Consider the following 22,065-nt stretch of genomic DNA (forward strand, 5'->3'; position numbering starts at 1 on the left):
CTTCTTCTTCTTCTTCTTCTTCTTCTTCTTCTTCTTCTTCTTCTTCTTCTTCTTCTTCTTCTTCTTCTTCTTTCTTCTTCTTCTTCTTTCTTCTTCTTCTTCCTCTTCCTTTTATTATTAATAGCAGTAGAAGTTGTCTTTGAAGTAGAGGTAAAATCATGGCCCTTTCTGACCATAATGTCAATATTTTTCAAAGACAGAGATGACATTGTATGGGTACCCTGTGTCTAATGCTCTACTAGGAGAATTTATGGTTATAAATATACAATATGCCTACAAATATTTCTGTGCTGATTAATGGGAAACAATTAGTAAAATCAATCTAGCTTTTAAATATGACTTAATGCTAGTTGTTGTCTGTGGATAGACTGGGAAATTTTAGCTCAGAAGCTCTGGTCATTTTCAATGTTCAAAAACAAGAAATAGTACTGACTTTTAAGTTTTAAAATCACCTCTTTCCTCATTCTTTTATTGATATTCACAAAAGTCTGCATTGTAAACATATGGGTGGTGATTATTTTCTGTTTGGACCCCATGGTCCCCCATCTTCCTTATTTCATAAAGCTCTGTGTACTTCTTGTATACATCTGCTATGTTTTATAGTCAATACATATTTACATTCAATAAAACATTGGCTGAGCATTTCTTAAATGCTCAGCATGGGGAAGGTAGAGATGAATTAGCACAGAGTCTGAAGCAGGAGGACTTAAACAAATGGTGAGAGAGACACACAAACAACATAACTCAAGATCCCTTAGGTGGTGCCTGCCCATGGGTACAGTTGAATCAGTGCAACAGTGAGAGCAGAAAACTCTCCCCAACTCAAGTCCTAACTGCAGATTCACTGGAAATGTAGCCCCAGAGATTCTTCGTCCAGCTCAGTTAAGATTATAGGTGCTGTGCACCTGGACAAAATGTTTTTGCCAAAGACTGCAAGGCCTGGATTAGGCCACCTCATGACAATCCTTGCAGTTCATGAAAAAGAAGGCTGTTCGTAGGAGCAGCAGATCAGTAAAGGGCAAGGCTGTTCTTTAGAAATTGGATCATCAAAATGGAGGTAAGAATACAGGAATAGAGAGGGATTCCAAGCCCGGTGCTTTCAAGGACAGGGCAAGTTAGAGGCAGAGACATTTCAGAGATGTTGCTAAATCCACTTCATTGCTATATAAAAACATTGCTATGTTTCTAACATATTTACACACTCCCCCAGCATGTCTTCACCTAGATGAACACATGTTTCTGTAGACTTAAAGCTTGTAAACATTCCCTTCACAGAAACAACTAGATTGCCAGGTCTCCTGGGACAGTGGTACAAGCTTTAAGCTTGAAAAAGCATAGTAAAAATTCAGTTTTTCCCAATCTTCAAGGGTGACTCTTACACAGAGAATCCACTAGCTATACACTTGCTTTAAAATTTGGAAATTTATGTTTATGCATGAATGTATTGTATGTCTTCCCACCAATCAGTGACCCATCTGAAAAGCCCCAGCAGCTAAATGAGATGGAGATTGAGAGCAGCCCTTGAGACAGGATCAAGGGAAAAGATGAGGAATGACCCCTTAACACTTATATAATTCGGTAGCCTGTCTCAGATGGTCAGGGCAGCTTTGTGTCCTCCTTCTCCTGAAAATGCTGGCACGTATATATTGGAAACATTTAAGGGATTTCAATAAGCAGATGCCTCTCTTCTGTTTGGTGGTGATTGCCTATGACAGCCCTGTGCTATCACCTTATGGCATCTGCCATGACGATCATCATTTGGTTTTCCCATCAACCTTGTGAGATGTATATGATTCTACTAATTTATAAGAGAAGAAAACAGAAGTTCTAAGAGTTTAACAAAATTACCCAAGTTTTCAGAAGATAATTAGTGACCAGTTCTGGATTCAAAGTCCAGGCTCTTTTCACAGTGAGCTGTTAAAATCAATAGCGTATATTTTCTATTTGTGGGAGACAGCCTTCAAGAGAGTCCCAGCAACACCTGCCTCCTTATACTGACACCCTGTGCAATTATCTCCACTTGAATGTTGGCTGGACTTAGAGACTCACTTCTCATGAAAAGAATGTGGCACAAATGATGGATTCCCACCTCAAAGCTTATATTGTAAAAGATGGTGGCTTTCAAATTGGGCATTCTTTCTTGCTTTCTCTTAGGTCACTCGGTCTGGGGGAAGCCCTGCCATGAAGGAGCTTGGGAGAGAGGCCCACATGAGTGAACCCTGAAGATCTTCTGAGACTTCCTACCGCCTGAGTGAACTGGAAGGATCTTCCAAAGCCTGCCAACATCCAGAGAAACAGAATCTTCCAGTCAAGGCTTGAGAGGACCACCCATAGCTGATATCTTGTTTGCAGACTCATTAGACATCCTGAACCAGAGTCACCCAGTTAAGCCACTCTCAAATTCACGACCCATAAAGACCTTGAAGTAATAAATATTTATCATTCTTAGTGGCTGAGTTTGGGGGTGATTTGGAACAGCCATAGGTAACTAATACAATATTCAACATCACTCAAGAAACCAACCTAGTTTTTTCAGTAGCATTGCAGTGGAATTAATAATATGTGTCATTTTCAGACATATGAAAAAATGCTCAAGATCACCTGGCATCAGGGAAATACAAATCAAAACCACAATGAGATACCACCTCATACCAGTCAGAATGGCTAAAATTAACAAGTCAGGAAACGACAGAAGTTGGTGAGGATGTGGAGAAAGGGGAACCCTCTTACATTGTTGGTGGGAATACAACCTGGTGCAGCCACTCTGGAAAATGGCATGGAGGTTCCTCAAGAAGTTAAAAATAGAGCTACCCATGACCCAGCAATTGTACTACTAGGTATTTACCCCGAAGATACAAATATAGTGTTTCAAAGGGGCACTTGCATCCCAGAGTTCACAGTAACAATGTCCACAATAGCCAAAATGTGGAAAGAGCCAAGGTGTCCATCTGTCAATGAATGGATAAAGAAGATGTGAGACACACACACACATACACACACACACAATGGAATATTACTCAGCCATCAGGAAGGATGAATACTTACCATTTACACCGATGGATGGAACTGGAGGGTATTATGCTGAGCAAAATAAGTCAATCAGAGAAAAACAATTGCCATATGGTTTCACTCATATGTGGAATATGAGAAAGAGTGCAGAAGATCATAGGGGAAGGGAGGGAAAACTGAATAGGAAGTCATCAGAGAGGGAGACAAACCATGAGAGACTCTTAACTATAGGAAACAAACTGAGGGTTGCTGGAGGGGAGGTGGGTTGGGGGACGGGGTATCTGGGTGATGGGCATTAATGAGGACACATGATGTGATGAGCACTGGGTGTTATATGCAACTGATGAATAACTGAACTCTACGTCTGAAACTAATGATGTACTATATGTTGGCTAATTGATTTAAAAAAATAATATGTGTCATTTTCAAAGAATTTCATCATTATAATATATACAAAATCTCTAAGATGGAAGCACTTACCACCATCTTACAGACAAAATGAATTAACACTTACAAAAATAACAATAGATGGTGTGATTTATATAAATCATGACATGTTTTAGCTCTGACTTTTTAATTTCCAAGTAAAGATGATTTACCTATAGTGATGCCTAATTTTATGTCTCACCTTGACTGGGCTAAGGATGCCCAGATAGCTGGTAAAGCATCACTTCCGAGTGTGTCTAGGAGGGTACTTCAAGAAGACATTAGTATTTGAATTGGTTGACTGAGTACAGATCGATGCCTTCACCAATGTGGACATCATCACCCAATTCACTGAGAGCCTAAATAGAACAAAAAGGTTGAGGAAAGGCCAACTCACTCTTTCTATTTGAACTGGGATACCCAGTTTCTGCTGCCCTCACACATCATCTCTCTGGTGTTCCAGTCTTCAGACTCAGACCAAAAAACACCACAAGCTTTCTTGGTTCTCCAGCTTGCAGATGACAGATGGACAGATTGCAGGATTTCTCAGGCCCTATCATCATGTGAGCCAATTCCTACAATGCATATATATAAAATCTCCTATTAATTCCATTTCTCTGAAGAATCTTGAATAATACACCTACCCTGATAACAATGGAATTAAGAAAAACTAAAAAAGAATGATGATACATTCATTTAAAAAAACTTTAGAATCACTGATTTTAGATTTTAGATTTTAGAATCACTGATTTGCTGGGGAAGTGGAAGGGGGTATTCAAGAAAAAGAAGCCCGAAGAGAATGTTTACATTTTGAACATATGTACCTGGAAAAATGGGTTTCAAATACAATTTCCTAACTAATCATAGCAAAACTAACATAAATCAGATGTAGGGATCAATAGGGTGGGGCCTATTGCTTTCTCATTTCCCAAATTGTGTCTCACTTCTACGTTTCTCCCCTCTCTTGTTACCCCTTTAAAAACCTGGATTTTAAGTATCATTTTATGGACTTAATAAAGTATGTCCTTTCCAAGAACTTAGTTATTTCCAATATGCTTCTAATCCCTGTGAGGAAGGTCACTATCTCCACTTTACAGATATTAAGAGTCTACACAGTGGGAAGAAATAATAATTGATGATATGATTTATATTGATAAAGACAAGCTTAGCAGTGACTTTTTAATTTCCAGTTAAAGATTGTTTATCTCTTATGCATATTTATTTAGCATGTAGAATGAATAGTTTATTAATTTACTTCAAACTAAGGATTTGAAGGCCTCCCAAATTATGTTATAGCTTATTTCTTTCTTGGAAATCACTGCTTCTTTTCCAAGCTTTAAGTCAAGGTTTGAGGTCTTCAAGTAAATTTGAATTGCTGTCTCCTGGCTTCTGTACAACATTCTCCTCACCATACAAATTTAGTCAACCAAAGGCCGTGTCCAAACCCCTAAAACAACTTGCATGGTAATGATTTTAAAGAGACCCCTGGCTGGGACAATGTCTAGACATGGTTACCCAACTGGACTTGGTTATTTCAATGATTTCTGCCATCTTGACAGTTGCCCCAATCAAATCAATTGTGTGGCAATCTACTTTAGTTGGCAAAGCAATTTATATTCTCAGCACAGCCAGACGTTAAGATAACGTCATTATTGTTTATAGAGGTTTTTATTGAGGTAAAATTGACATAACAACATTAACCATTTTAAAGTGTACAACTCTGCAGCATTTAGCATATTCACAATGCTACCAAATAGTAGAACATTTTCTTCACTTGAAAAAAAAATACCTATTCACTAGGCAGTCACTCTCTGCTCTTCTCACTTCCACCCCCTGCCCCTGCAGCCATCAATACACTTGCTGTCTCTTGGAATTTACGTATTCTGGATGCTTCATATAAATGAATCCATATTTATGTGGTTTTTTTGTGCATGGTTTCTTTCACTTATAATGCTGTAAAATGTCATCCACGTTGTAGCATGTGTCAGTATTTCATTCCTTATTACAGATGAATGGCATTCATTGTCTAGATATACATTGTATCTATTTGTCAATGGACATCTGTGCTGCTTCTACCTTTTGAGTATTTTGAGTAGAACTACTATGAACATTTGTGTACAAGTACTTGTTTGAGTATCTGTTTTCAATTCAGTGGAATGTTCCACAGGATTAAAAAAACTTGGTGAGGCATTGAGGAAGAAGTTACTAGAAGGTTTGGGTTGAATGTACTTCCTTTTTTTTTTTTTAAAGATTTTATTTATTTATTTGACAGAGAGAGACACAGCGAGAGAGGGGACACGAGCAGGGGGGAGTGGGAGAGGGAGAAGCAGGCTTCCCGTGGACCAGGGAGCCCGATGCGGGGCTCGATCCCGGGACTCTGGGATCATGACCTGAGCAGAAGGCAGACGCTTAACGACTGAGCCACCCAGGCGCCGCTGAATGTACTTTCATATGCTTCTTATTTTACTTTTATTTTTATTTAACTTTTCAACACTGCATTGTCAGAGTCTAGAAAGACCCCTGGCATATAGCAGGTGTTTTGCAAATATTCTTGGAATAAATGTTACATGCTTCATTTTGGTGCCTGGTGCTGCTAATATAATAGTCAATAAATATTTCCCACATAATTCCTTTTAATTGAAAAGAAAAGGACATGAGTATATCCAGAAAAAACAATTTCTAGGATTTACTTAAAATATATTTTTCTCTCTCTTTTATGAGCCTGCACACTTGACTAGTTCACCCACCACCTACTACTTGATGATTTGAAGCTTGTTTTCTTCAAAAGTCTTTGGTGTTAGCTCTGAGGGAGGCTGTTAATACTAAGTGAAGAAGTGCCTTGACAGGCTTGAGAGAGAGAATTCCGTATTTCCTGTTATTGTTGGTGATTCCCCCTGTTATGAGCCTGTATTATATCTCTCTGTCAATTATGTGTCATGTGTTCTGAATTATACAAGCAGGATTTCACAGCAGCATGTATAATAGGAGAGTTACAACATACTGCTCTTATTCTGCTACTGATTTGTTATTTAAACTGAGCCCAGTGGAAAAAAAATCATTTGTATTTTTCCTGTTAGTTTTATATTTTCCTTGTATTCTTGCAGCACCAAAAGATTTCTCTGGAATGTAAGGCTATTACTAAAGAAGAAAAATAGCCATAATATTTAAGTTCTTACAAAAATACTTCATTTCACAGTTGTCTTGAAATAAATAACATTTTTCATAATGGTTAAAACTGTGCTTGTTAATTCACTTGAGACATAGAAAAATAATTAATAATCTTTCTGTACCTTGGGTCTAAGGTTCTATTCATCAATTTTTCTCTTCTGGTTTGAATGTGAAGCTTAAACTTTAGAAGGGAATGGGACTGAATCTTATGATTTACCGATTCAGGACTCAGGGAACAGGTGTTCATCAAGCTGAAATTTAAAAAAAAAAATTAAAAAGGTAAAATAAAGCTTTTCTTAGCACCTGTAGAAAAGCCAAGACTCACATTTCAGACATCTGACAAGAATAATGGATTATGTCTCCAAATACTTAGTTCATTTGTTACAGGGTAAAAATAGAGAAAAAGTTGGGAGAGTGTTTTAGATCTCTTTTTCTAGGGTCCCACTGCTGCAGCTGGGATGGGGTAAACATTTTAACTATGGATGAATAAAGATTTGCATATTTGAATGGCCTTGCCAAGTAGAATCTCCATAGACTTTGGTGATGAGTATTTAATTAGCAGAATGAATATGCTCAGATGGTAACTCTTCTGGCCCAAGACCATTCCTGTTTTCTCTGCTTTCCATGGCAAGTTCAATAAGTGTTTTATGAAGAAACAATTTGTCTCAAAACCACTAAGGACACAAAGCTAAACGTCCATCTGTCAGCTTGTCTCTTCCATAGTGAGACGTGTCTGTGGCTGTGGAGGAGTTTCACCTACCCGTCCCTCCAGTCACGACACCAACCTCTACCCACCCTTGAAGAGTACTGTGGAGAGCACCCCACGCCCAATTGTTGGATCCTGGAAGTTCTTTGGTTTCTTGACATTCCTTACACCCTCCTCCCTTCTGCTTTAGAGAAGAATGCTAATTTGATTTTAGACCCCCCTGAGAGGTGGCAGATATAGCTTGCCCAACTTTCCAGAGCTGATAGAAAGGGCAATTATTTCATTTTTAAATAGGCTGCATATTGTTCTCGGGCTCTGTTTCCCAGAGTATGAAAGGATCTATCACCTTTGCAACACATCACCTGATTTTTTGTTTTGTTTTGTTTTCTCATATGTTGGAAGGTTCAGTTCATTCTAATCCTCTAGTGGCTCCATGTGGGTTTGTAGGGTTATGCTACCCTCCTCTGGAGGCTCCATGTGTTGCCCATCCCTAATCAACTTAACCACTGCTCTGCCCATTTCCAGTTCATTCATTTCTTGGTATTCTTTCTTGTCAATGTCCCTATTATTTTTCAATTAGTATCACTAAATTTAAGGCAGCCTGTCCCAGGTTTCTGGGATAAGTGCCCCTGCAGGTCTGTGTAGGCCAGCTCAGGGTTGTCGCAGGCCCTGCCACATGATCTGTTCAGAATATTCAGTCTTTTCTGGCTTTCCTAGCTTCCAACTTGGTTTTATGTGCGGTTCTTTCTATGATAGTTTTCCTTGTGTGGTTGTTTTGATGGTCAGTCCTGCTTATTTGACTTGTTTCCCAATTGTTCCATCTTACATTCATCCCTCCACACCAGCTTCCCATTTAGAAAGTGTGTCCCAGTCTTCAGCCCAAGCGAGGATCCAAGCAGTCCTCTTTGCTTGATTCTTGTGCCACAGAACCACGTTTAACAAGATGGGTCATTTCCAGTGCAGTTTCCTTTCCTGGCTTTTAACCTTCTCTTCCTCACTCCCTTACCTCCTTTTATTTCCATCTATCCATTAGATGTATAATGAATGATTGCTGCGTGCCACGTACCCTAAATACAAGCAAACAAACAAATAAATGAAAGCATGATTTCTATCGTTGTCTTGGGGAACCGGAAGTCTAGTAGCTAGAGATTATAAAACTCAACAAGCACTTAGGCCATGAATGCAACACCAGTTTTTAGAAAGCACGCTAGGTGTTAGGCATTCTTCTTGTGAGAAAAGAAGGTTAAGGAGTATAGAATAGTTGTAACCCACTGTTGCTGAATTGCTCCCTAGTGGGGAGAATAGAGACAATGCATGGCAGCTTACAGCAAGAGTTTAGAAAATTAAGTGTGATTGCAACAGGTGCTGAATAAGACCTTAATATACTGGGATAGATGAGAAATGTTTCCTGAACAAGCTAAAATTATTTTAGCTTAGCCATGACTGTCTTGGAACCATCAGATAAGTAGCATTAAGCCATGACTGTCTTGGAACCATCAGATAAGTTTTACTTTATATTTAGACCACCTTTAAATTTACAGAAAAATTGGAAAGATAATACAAATGTTCCTATGCATCCCCAACAGAGTTTTCCCTATTATTAACTTCTTACATTAGGGTGGAAATTTGTTACAATAGACGGATGTTGATATGTTATGATAACTGAAGTTCATACTTTATTCAGATTTCCCTGCTTCTTTTTTTAAAGATTTTATTTATTTATTTATTTGAGAAGGAGAGAGGGAAAGAGCAGGGGGAGGGGCAGAGGGAGAGGGAGAAGCAGACTCCCCACTGAACAGGAAGCCCGACTCAGGGCTCCATCCCAGGACCCTGGATCATGACCCGAGCCAAAGGCTTAACCATCTGAGCCACCCAGGTGCCTTGCCTTACTTCTTACTTAATGTGATTTTTCTGTTCCAGGATGCCATATTATTTTAGTCTCTTAAGGCTACTCTTGGTTATGATACTTTCTTAGGCCTCAACATGATTTATCACTGTTGATGTTGACCTTCATCATCTGCCTGTGGTAGAATTTTCAGATTTTTCTACTGTAGATTTATTTCTATCCTCTTTCTACACTGTGCTCTTTGGTAGGAAGAGAGCATCCCACACTTGACCTGGGAGTTATGCTGTACCTCCTAAGCATGGACTATCAACATGAGTTACTTGGAATTCTGCTTGGGAAATTTTTCTCTCCCCCCCGCCTGTACATTTATTCAGTCATTTATTTATATCAGTGTCGACTCACAGATGTTTATTTTATACTTTGGACAATAATTCAATATTACTTTTTTTTGTTGTTCAAATTGTTCCAGTTTGGGGCATTGGTGTTAGTTTCTTTTGAAGTCAAGTTCAAATTTAATTTAATTTCAAAATCATTCTTTCCTGGTGTATAAGCAATCAACAGATTTATCTATATTAACTTTGTATCCTACAAACTTGCTACATTCACCTAGGGGTTCCAGGAGCATTTTTGTCCATTTTTTAAATTTCTTACATAGACAACCATATATGTGAATAAATATTTTGTTTGTTTCTGCCCTTGAAATCTGTATATTTTATCTTATTTTCTAACCGTATTGTACTATGTAGGACTTCCAGCAAAATGTTGAGTAGAAATGATGAAAGAAGGCATCCTTGCCTTATTTCTGATCTTGGAAGGCATCTAGTTTTTTGTCCTTAAATAAGATGTTATCTGTAGACTTTTTGTAGAAGTTCTTTGTCAGTTCAAGATGTTCGCCTCTATTAGTTTTCTGACAGTTTTTCTTCTTTTTTTTTTAAATCATGAATGAGTGTTTCATCTTGTCAAATGCTTTTAATGTATCAATTGATATAATCATCTGATTTTTTTCTTTAGCTTATTGATGTGATTAATTACATTGATTGATTTACAAATGTCAAAACAACCTCACATTTCTGGAATAAAGCTCACTTAGTCATATCATATAATTATTGTTATACATTCTTGGACTCTAGTTGCTAACATTTGGGGGGTGGGTTTTTGCATCTATGTTCATGAGAGATGTTGGTCTATAGTTTTCCTTTCTTGTAATGTCTTTATGTGGCTTTGATATTAATGTAATACCAGCCTCAGAGAAAGAATTAGGAAATAAAAATATCTGGCTTTGGTGCTTTCTTTTTTTTTTTGGAAGTTAATTAATTATTGATTCAATTCCATTAAGATATTTAGTCCCATACACATGATCTGTTTCTCCTTGTGTGAATTTTGGTAGTTTGTGTATTCCAAGGAATCCATCCATTTCATGTTATCACATTGTGCGGATATAGAATTGTTCATACATTCTGTTCTTATTTTTTTTTTTTATGTTGATGAACTCAATAGCAATAATCCTCTCTTTCACTTCTGATATTGGCAATTAGTGTCTTCTCTCTCTTCTCCCCCTGCTCCTTGGTTAGCCTTGCTAGAAGTTTATAAATTTTATTGATCTTTTAAAAGAAACAGCTTTTGATTATGTTGATTTTTCTCTATTGTTGTCCTGGTTTCAATTTCATTGATTTTTGCTCTTTTCTTTCTTTCTTTCCTTTTTTTTTTTTTTTACAGTTTCTTTAAGCTTAAATTGATCTTTGTATGTTTTTTTCTTTTGATTTCAATTCCACAAAAATCGTATGTGGCACCCCCAGACTCCATTAGATTGCAAGTCAATGCTCAACATCAACTACATTATCTTATCTTTTAATCAATGAAGATCACGACCCCAGTGACCAAAGCTTCTTCTAAATTTCTAGAGATTATGTTATCTATTCTTTTTTGGACATGGATCACATGTCAAATCTGATTACAGTTTTCTATAAATGGGTACTGTCTGTTCTATAAGATCAGCCATTTCTTGACTATAAGAAATATTGTACCAAAGTTTGCTGTTTCAACCACACTCACTCTGGTGTTTGGAACATAGAAGATACTCAGTAAATATTTATTCAATGATTCTGGGTTTTATTCTGTGGTGACCTCAGTATATAGTAATTCGAACAGTGCTCTCTCCCAGCTAGGAAGTAATGTGTCTGGTCAGCTTTTTCTAGAGGTGGGAGACAGGGAAATGTTAAAATTGACAGTAAGTTTAGTAGCGAATGCATCCTCCTCTAGTCATAGGAAACCTGTAATAGGATGATAAAGCCACCACACCTTTATCCCAGTCAGATAGTAATAAATATTTTTAAATAACCAGGAGTTTGTTATGTTTCTCCCACCCTGATAAGTAAGGCCCACCCTTGGTTATCTGGGGTGAATGTGGATCCAAAGTCCACATCTGTTTCCTTTGAGAAAAAAAGAGAAAACTCTGGAAGGAGGAAAATCAGGCCACACACAAAATCAGAGGCATTGGAGGGCAGCTTAACCTGATTTTCTATTTTAAATTAACACTGTCCTGAACAGAAAAACGACACTTTGTACTAATCTGTATAATAGCACATACCTGATCACATAAGAACTGCAACAACAGACGAGTTCTTCACAGTAGAGAATGCAAGCAATATTTACCAAATATACCAGAGCAGACATTCAATCCATCTAATATTCCTAGAATGTATCAACAAAGCTCAAGGTCCTAGGAGTCATCTCCTTAAATGTAATCATCTGGAAAGTAGTGTCCCTGTTTCCTGGTCTCTGTGGGAGGGTAGGAGCTTAACTTCGTAAGTACCAGTTAGCAAACACAGGTGGTCTAATCACATCAACCAACCTCCTTCCCCAGTGGCCCTCAGCACTTTTCCATTAGCACAACCAGCATATAAAAGGCCTCCTGACTTTGTTTTATCAGAGTTGAGCTCAGTTTATACTGAAGTTGTCTCTGTCTAATGCAGTATTCTGAATAAAATCTGTCTTGCTATTTTTAACATATCGCTGGTGCGAAATTTTTCTTTCGCACTAGCTATCTATATAGTACTTCTTCCCCTCTGATTTAAATAATCTGAACATAAACAGAGGGGGATCCACAAATATTTGTTGTGTAACTTTATAAATCAATTTTTATGTTATTACTTAACACTACTTCTAGGTAAGTAGAAGCAAAATTGGAAAATTTGCCTTTGCTTCCAACTTGGGTTTCTCGTAAAATTTGGTTTTGAAAATCATTATGCTGCCTTCAGTTTATCTCACTTGGGAGCAGCTATGAACATGAGCAGTTTTTTCCTTACAAATAGGTCCTGCCTCCTGCAGAGGGGATTTCCCACACTTTAGAAGATCAAACAAAATGATTTCCACATTAGTCATTGCAATTTTACTCATTTGAGTTTTTATTTTTCTTGATGTTTGAGGTAATTCCATTAATAGGACACAAGGTGGTACATTAGAATGGGGAACTGAGTTGAGATTGAAGGGTTACCTTTAGTTAAAACACACAATGATTGCTTTGCTTGGTTTCATGTTAGACTTTCTCCCGAAACCACTGGATATCTAGGCATGGAAACTGGGCAGCTTAGTCTTGGTATGCACATGTATTATAGACCAGGGTATAAGCAAGCACTTCAGAGCAGTCTTTACTCATCATGCATTCCCTGAGTCATCTAGTAATGTTGGATGTCAAGCACTCAAATGGACATTAGGGGTATACATGAAAGACACAACCCCTGCTCTCAAGGAAATTGTGAATTGATGAGAAACAAGGTACATTAGAGAATGATAAGGGTTATGAAAGAAGCAGAAGCACAGAAGATGAACAATCATGTGCCTGAGGGCCTTTGACCTCCTTAACAATTACTGGATAATATCAAATCAACAAGAATCTGCACCTAGAGATTCCTTCCTGTAAAAGGGCAATTATTTCCAACCATCAGCTCAGAAGGAAAAAAAGAACTTTACTTCATGTTAAAGGGAAGGTAGAACAGGTTATTTATTAGCATAACTGCTTATTTGTTCATTCTGACTTCAGTCCCATATAGAAGAAGTTCAGGGCACTCTTCCCATTTGCCCTCTGTTAAAAGCTTTCAAAAGTGACCTGCTGGAAGGTGGGGTTGCAGAGTGTAAAGGATCAGTTCTTTAGAATTTATAAATACCCTGAAATGCAAGCTTTTGTTGCAGAAAACTATAGATACCGAAACCTAGACTTGCAAATAATAGAAATGTGGAACTCAGAGGGTCCTCTGAAATTATCTGAGGCAATTTTTAAAAATTATTAAAGTAGAATTCTAGAAGCATTGATTCTGGGCCCCCAAACTACTGAGAAACAAAACTAGCTGAGATCCAGTATTGGGTGCACCAGCGGGGTAGGAGGAGTCTTCCCTACCTGTGATATTTTCTTGCAAGTGGAAGGGCTCCATTGACATAAACCTCTGTCCCTTCTTTGACCCCCTCACCTTCCATCCTTGGGAGATGGAGCGCACATCTGATTGCTGCATGTAAAAGCAAGAACAGATAGCCAAGATAGATAGCCAAAAGCAAGATAGAAAGCCAAGACACTCTTTTTCTTCCTTGGAGAAGGCTAAGCTTTGTAAAGCCTGAGTTTTCAACAGCACTTGGCTGTGCAGTGAGCTCATTAGAGGGTCCAGCCACCATGGGGATGGACTCAGTCTTCCAGTGCTCCTAGTTAGCAATGGGAAGTCTACATGAAAAGTTAAGCATTAGGAAGTCCATTTCACCAATACTGCCTACATTAGTAATAACAGCAATACTTTGGTTTCTCCACAGACACCAAACAGTTAACAGTGCTGGTAAATGTTCACTAACTAACCCTTCAAGGTAAACAAACAAATAAACAAAAGAACAGATCTGAAGCTTCTGCAGAGTCCCATGGCATGAATAACCCCACCTCGGTTTATTTCAAGCTACCATCATGGACATCACTGAGGAGTTGGGAATACATATATAATTGACCTTCGTAAACTGGCATAAGATGGTTGTAGCTTGGCACTATCCCTTTTTCATCTTACTTTTACCTCATTTCTCAGTGGCTGCAGAACCTAGTTATACAGGAAGGGTCTAATTACAAGGCTCTCTGAAACACTAATATTCAGGTTTCCTGAGTTCCAGTTGAATGTGCTTCACATGACATCACAATGTCACTTGGAAGCTAGTGTTCTACTATGTATTATATAACTGAATACAAAACGATCTTATGTAGGGCGCCTGGGTGGCTCAGTTGGTTAAGCGACTGCCTTCGGCTCAGGTCATGATCCTGGAGTCCCTGGATCGAGTCCCGGGATCGAGTCCCGCATCGGGCTCCCTGCTCGGCAGGGGGTCTGCTTCTCCCTCTGCCCTCCCCCCTCTCATGTGCTCTCTCTCATTCTCGCTCTCAAATAAATAAATAAAATCTATAAAAAAAAAACGATCTTATGTATATATATATGAACCATTATTATATAAACAATGTGCATATGATTTATGTGTAAGTAATGATATATATATATATATAATGTCTACTTGCATGTGTGTATTGTCTATATTTAAATATATGTTGTGTGCGTGTTATGGTAGTGGTTACACAGGCATATATATCTGTCAAACCTTATGGAATATTAAAAATGAATGAATTTGATTTTATGTAAATTTTACTCAAAAAAGTTAAGTTTTAAAAAATCGATTTATTTACTTGGAATGTGAATATGATCTAAATGCTAGTCATTCAAACCAGGCACAAAGAATCCATGAGATGATAGTGGTTGATCGTTCAGCTGCATCCAAATCTTCACCCTTGTTAATTCCATGTTTTTGCCCTGTGACTTGCTGTTCCTTCATTGATACTGAGTTCCTATCTGCAGTAACTTAGAATAGAGAAATAAAGGAATGGCCAGAGTATATGACCAGTAAAATTGCTATTCAGAAACATAAACCAAATAGCCAAATTTTGTCCTGTCCGTAGACAATTGTCTTCTTTAATCTATACCATATCTCTCAGATTCCTGAACTGATATGGTTTAACGGGACACAACTATATACTGATTGTCCTTGGCAGCAAATATCAAATAGGTGAAAGTCGCATTAGGTTTATAATTAAAATATTACTTTGACTTTGAAAGCTCTTCATAGACTGGATCTCAATTAACTTCTCAAACTTCTGGCACCTTAACCAATCATCTTACTTTTCTTTTTTAAACAGAAGTTTTTAATTTTTTTTTCCTCAGAGGCTTCTATTTATCTCCTTCCCTTGGGCTATGTTGCAAATTAATAAATATGAGGTATATATATCTCCATAGCTGGAATTATATGAATTATAGCCATTTGGCTTCTAGATATAAACACACACACACACACACACCCTCAGGTTTTTAGTCTAACACATGGTAAATTATAAGATACTTTTATATGATCTGAAACGCCTATATTTATCTATCACCGAATATGATCACCTGATATTTGAATTATGTTTTTAATGACATAAAAATAAATTCCAAAAATAAATATATATAGACACACTCATACATAGGCAGGTACGATTTAAGAAAGCAGTATATATGCTATTTTTAGCATCTACATGAGAATGAGTGCAATCCCTGTCTTAACTGTCCCTACAGGGGGCTGTGCATTCCTATGAACATGAGTGTCATTGCTGAAAAAATTTCTGAAACTATTCTTTTTGAGAGCTGCCTTTGGTGCTAACTCTTCCCCATACTAACCAGTGACAACTCTTGGCAAAATCTTGGTCCTTTGAGAGTTGACTGAACACCTCAAAACTGCCAAAAGCATTTGGAACCAAGACTGATGAAGATGGCTTGCAGAGAAGCTGGGGACACGGCTTGGAATCAATGACTCAGTGTGACTATAACATAATGAGGCTTTATTGTTCTCTGTGGCTTCTACCTGTGTCTGAAGTCAGGGCCAAATGCAGAGTTCACAAAGTGCTTAGAGCAAATGCACATGAAATCTCTTCTTAATTGCCTAATTTGGCTACACAGAATGATATATAAATATGGCCGGCATATTTACTCTTCTTTCTTACTTTTATTTCTCTCCTGGACGGTCCTTATTTAACACCAGTGGAACACAATAATTCCTCACCTTGGCAAAATGTAGCTTAAAGTCCCTATACCACTTCTGTGGAATTGCAAATTTAAGACTTTATTTACCTTATCTGTGAACTGGGCTCATAACCTCTACGTTATGAGTTTTTGGTGAGGATTAAATGATAAAGTTTGTAAAGTGCCTATTACAGTATCTGGGCAAAATAAATGTGTAACCATGTTAAGTATCTTTTCCCTGCCCTTCTACCCTCTTCCTAATTAATAAATGTTTGGAATATTCTAACTTATGCAATGATTTGTTAATTCAACAAATGGTAAATGCTCTAAGATCACAAAACAAACAAACAAGAACATTGCTGCCAATTTCCACCCATCTTAAAGCAGAAATGCCAAACATTTTAGGAATATTTACATTCCACACATGTCATTCTTTTGTTCCAAAACAAAAAGCCCTTTAGCCTTGTCTGATAAATTCCAACAAAACATCTCAACTTGAAGTAAAACATTTTTGTAACATTTTCATCATCTTACATATCTGTAGGTGATAATAAAATAACCAAAGAGGGTAGGAGCATTTTAGGCATGTGTAAATTTACAGACATGTTCTGAATTGATTGGTTGAAAGAAGATCTTACTTGTTTTCTCCTTCTTCTTCCTCTCCTCCTCCACCTCCTCCTCCTCCTCCTTCTTCTTCTTAATTTTAGGAAATACAAAGAAGATTTGTAACCAAAATGTACGTAAAGCTTTTCAAATGATATTTATTTTTGGGTCCCAGCAAGCTCAGCTGCAAGAGAAGGTGCTGAAATGCTAAGTTTTGATGATAAGTTTTAACTGAGCATGTGCCTGAGTAGAGGTTATAGCCCCAAGGAGCCCCCTTACTCCCACAGTCCTCCATTTGGAGGCAATACAAACTCACTCCACATTGTGAAGTGGCTACACACTGTGAACACAAAAGCAGAATGATGGCATTTGGATGAACCTGCCAGTCTAAGTTGCATTTTCTCCCACAGGGTCCATAATAGCCATGGAAAAGTTCTTCAACCAGACTATTCCGCAGATAACAGATAACACCTCTCCTCTGGAGATGCAACTCCCTTGAATGAATCATTCAATTATACAGTGTATTTGTTTTCAAGTGGGAGGTGTGGTTTTGAGATGTCTGTTAGAGAAAGTAGACCAGAACCTGTCATTACATAGAAAGCATTCAGAGAATTCCGTAGTAAATACAATGATTTTACACTACAATTTGCATGTATGGGGAGAACTTAGAGTGATTTCACCAGGCTCCTGCAGAGAAGACCCCCACCATTGATTTTTCATTCTGTATCTTTGGTTTTAGGTATAAGCAGAGTGCCTGCTGTATCCAGCTGTTATATTTGTCCTACATCTTTTAGGGGGAGGTCTATCCCTTTATCTTAGTTGACATTATGCATTACATTTCCTGGAGTTATTTCTGATACAGTTGAGAAGATTGCTTGGGGTGAAATTTTGGGAGAAAGAGATGGTTTTTAAGAGGCAAGTGCACAATTCCTCAGGGAGAATATAGCTGTGGTGAGCAAACCTCCTTGATGAACATTTGGTGTGGAAGAGTCTTCAGGCTAAGAACAAGATGGTGTGGGCTTAAGATAAGAAGAACTTGATTGCTTTGCATGAAAGCATAGATTTTCTATAGGTGGTCCAAGAAGAAAGAGGTAAGGATTCTCAGAAATAAAGAGATGAGTTTGTGATAAAGATAAATAGCAAGTGCTAGCTAAGAGGCAGGGATTCTGTAAGATAAGGCATTGATGAGGTAGATCTTTGGGCTGGATTCTTTGAACTTACCTAATACTTAATTATTATAAGTTATTTGTTGGCATTAATCCCCAAATTCAGTTAAATTCTACTTGTCAGAGCAGTGCCTTGAGGAAATTAAGGGCAAATGTTGGTTTTTTGTTTGTTTATGTTTGTTTGTTTATGTTTTGATTAATATTTGGTACAGAAACGGGAACAACCCCAGGAAAAATGATAGGAGAAATGGTCAGAATCAAGTGGAAGCAACATATTAGATTAAGAAGGAATTATGAAAAATGCAAGCTTTTTTCAGGAGATTCCAAAATATTAGGAAGTTGGTAAATAACGTAGGTTGCCCACAATTTGTATTTATATATGCAGATTTCATTTTTATTTACCTTTTTTTTTTTTTTTTAAAGAGAGAGCGAGCATGAAGTCATGGGGATATCCAGAGTCCTGAAACAAGATAGTAATCTTAGTATCTCCACTCTGGATTTATTAAAATATTTTGTTCAGTTTGCTATACTTCTTTGGGTTGGGCATAGATCGCCATAGGCTACAATTAAATTTAAAATTTCTAAGCATGGTATTTGAGATCTGTGGGTCCACCTACTTCTTACCCACATTTCATGTTTACACTATGAAATTTTTCAGTAGACTTACCTGCAAAAAAATAATAATAATAATAAATAAATAAAAATAAGAATCATCCCAACTTTTTTTTTAATTTATTTTAATTTTATTATGTTATGTTAGTCACCATACAATACATCATTAGTTTTTGGTGTAGTGATCCATGATTCATTGTTTTCATGTAACACCCAGTGCCTCATGCAGTACATGCCCTCTTTAATACCCATCACCGGCCTAATCCATTCCCTGACCCCCCTCCCTTCTAAATCCCTGTTTGTTACTTGGAGTCCATAGTCTCTCATGGTTCATCTCCCCCTCCGATTTCCCCCCCTTCATTTTTCCCTTCTTTCTCCTAATGTCCTCCATGCTATTCCTTATGATCCACAAATAAGTGAAACCATATAATAATTGACTTTCTCTGCTTGACTTATTGCACTTAGCATAATCTCCTCCAGTACCATCCATGTTGATGTAAGAGTTGGGTATTCATCCTTTCTGATGGCTGAGTAATATTCCATTGTATATATGGACCACATCTTCTTTATCCATTCATCTGTTGAAGGGCATCTCAGCTCTTTCCATAGTTTGGCTATTGCGGACATTGCTGCTATGAACATTGGGGTGCATATGGCCCTTCTTTTCACTACATATGTGTCTTTGGGGTAAATACCCAGGAATGCAATTGCTGTGTCATAAGATAGCTCTGTTTTTAATTTTTTGAGGCACTTCCACACTGTTTTCCAAATGGCTGTACCAACTTGTATTCCCACCAACCGTGTAAGAGGGTTCCGCTTTCTCCACAACCTCTCCAACATTTGTTGTTTCCTTCCCTGTCCATTTTTGCCATTCTAACTGGTGTAAGGTGGTATCTCAATGTGGTTTTGATTTGGATTTCCCTGATGGCTAATGATGATGAACGTTTTTTCATGTGTCTGTTAGCCATTTGTATGTCTTCTTTGGAGAAGTGTCTGTTCATGTCTTCTGCCCATTTTTTGACTTATTTGTTTTTTGGGTGTTGAGTTTGAGAAGTTCTTTATAGATCTTGGATACCAGCCCTTTATCTGTAGTGTCATTAGCAAGTATCTTCTCCCATTCCATGGGTTGCCTCTTTGTTTTGTTGACTGTTTCCTTTGCCGTGCAGAAGTTTTTATCTTGATGAAGTCCCAAAGGTTCATTTTTGCTTTTGTTTCACTAGCCTTTGGAGATGTATCTGGAAAGAAGTTGCTGTGGCTGATGTCAAAGAGGTTACTGCCTATGTTCTCCTTTAGGATTTTGATGGATTCCTCCCTCACATTGAGGTCTTTCATCCATTTAGAGTTTATCTTTGTGTATGGTGTTAGAAAATGGTCGAGTTTCATTCTTCTGTATATAGCTGTCCAATTTTCCCAGCACCATTTAGTGAAGAGACTTTTTTTGTTAAAATGTCTGTGCTAGCCAGAGCAATCTATACCTTCAATGCCATCCAGATCAAAATTCCAATGACATTTTTCAAAGTGATGGAACAAACAATCCTAAAATTTGTATGGAATCAGAAAAGACCCTGAATTGCCAAGGAAATGTTTAAAAAGAAAAACAAAGCTGGCGGCATCACGTTGCCCGATTTCAAGCTATATTACAAGACAATGATCACCAAGACAGTATGGTACTGGCACAAAAACAGACATATAGACCAATGGAACAGAATAGAGAGCCCAGATATGGACCCTCAACTCTATGGTCAACTAGTCTTCTATAAAGCAGGAAAAAATATGCAATGGAAAAAGAATTGTTGCAACTTGATCGGGAATAAAAACAACTTCCAGAAACTTGTCATGACACCATTTCTCTAGAAGAGGAAGAGCGCCATCCTTGGTGAAGAGAAAGAAACTTTGTTGAGTGGTGTAATTCACAGAACTTTCTGTCTGGGGAGAAATTAGTATTCCTGACAAGTGTTAAGTGATTTTCTGTTGAACTTTAACAGGATTAAGTCTTATTCTGGGAACTTTACCTACCCAGTTGACTGTCAGCTAATTGTCAGTCAAGAATTCAATGACCTTTAAGGAGATTTTCTTTTCTTTCTGTATCTAATATGATTATCTGTATTTAATAGATAATCCAAAAAGGTTACCTATTCTTTCTCCTGCCTTGTAAGATACCTACTAAAACTAAACTCTTGAATTGGCCCACTAGGGCTTTTTAAAAATATACATATCTCATGCAAAAATTATAATGAAACTTTGACCTATGCTTATAACCAACTATCTGGAAAGTTCTATTTAATACACACAGTAGAATATTTTGGTTTCCTCAAAGCAACCAAATATAATTCTGGAGCCCAGATTGTATGGCGCAACCAGAATTACATGAAATGGAAACAAAGACATAAGACAAGATATATGTATAAAGGAAGATAATACTTGTGGTTTAGATAAAAAATACTAGAATTCCCTGTTGGGAGTATATAACAGATCTGTACTGTCTGACCAGGTGGGTACTGGATGCATATAGCTATTGAGCATTTGAAATGTTACTTGTCCAAATTGAGATGTGCTATAAGTGTAAAATACACATTTGATTTTGAAGACTTTATTAAAAAATAGAATGCAAATTATCTAACAATGTTTGTAGTGATTTCATGTTGAAATAACATTTTGAATATATCAGATTAAATTAAATGTATTAGTAAAATTAATTTTACTTGCTTGTCTTAATTTTTTTAATGTAACTTCAAGAAAAATTAACATTACACGTGTTACTTGTATTTGTGGCACCCATTATATTTACATTGGACAGTGCTATCAGAGACAATGGGAGATTTTTTAGTTAGGGGTTTTTATTTTGTGTATTTTGTTCACTTGTTTTTATCTTATCATCTCTAAGTGAGCTTGCCATAAAAATTATGGAAAGTGTTTTGACTCAACATTGTGTGGGATAGTAGTAAATGAAGACTTCCATCTGATGGATGACTACCAAAATAAATAGTTCCTGGATTAAGGCATATTAATAATTTTGTGGTTCCACTGGTTTTTTACTAAATGTAATAAATATTACTAAACTTCTAACATGTAGTAAGCGTAGTACTATGTCCTAGGGATACAGTGATGAACAATTCAGGTTTTCTTCTCCCTTGTGTGCAAAGTAAGTAGGTAGCAGGTATCACACTTATAACTATAAGCATGGGGGGTATCACATGGGATCTTAAATTTTAAGTGGTGATATTGGTAAATAAGCAATAACCATTGATAAATAGACAGAGGATATAACCTAGTCTGGAGAGTTTTGAAATGGGCTTTCTGATTAAGTGGTCTTTAAACTGATACCTGAAAGATCAATTTACATTAACTAAGTGAAGAAGGATCCTAGAAGAGAATCCTCGTCAGTTCAAAGGCATTTCCAGAGAGGGATTCTTCTAAGAGCCATCAGATACTGGAGGATGAGTGTCTTGGTCCTGGAGGGGGAATCTG

The sequence above is a fragment of the Mirounga leonina genome, unplaced genomic scaffold (genome assembly GCF_011800145.1).
Source record: "Mirounga leonina isolate KUSES-001 unplaced genomic scaffold, KU_Mleo_1.0 Mir_129, whole genome shotgun sequence".
Lineage (NCBI taxonomy): Eukaryota > Metazoa > Chordata > Mammalia > Carnivora > Phocidae > Mirounga > Mirounga leonina.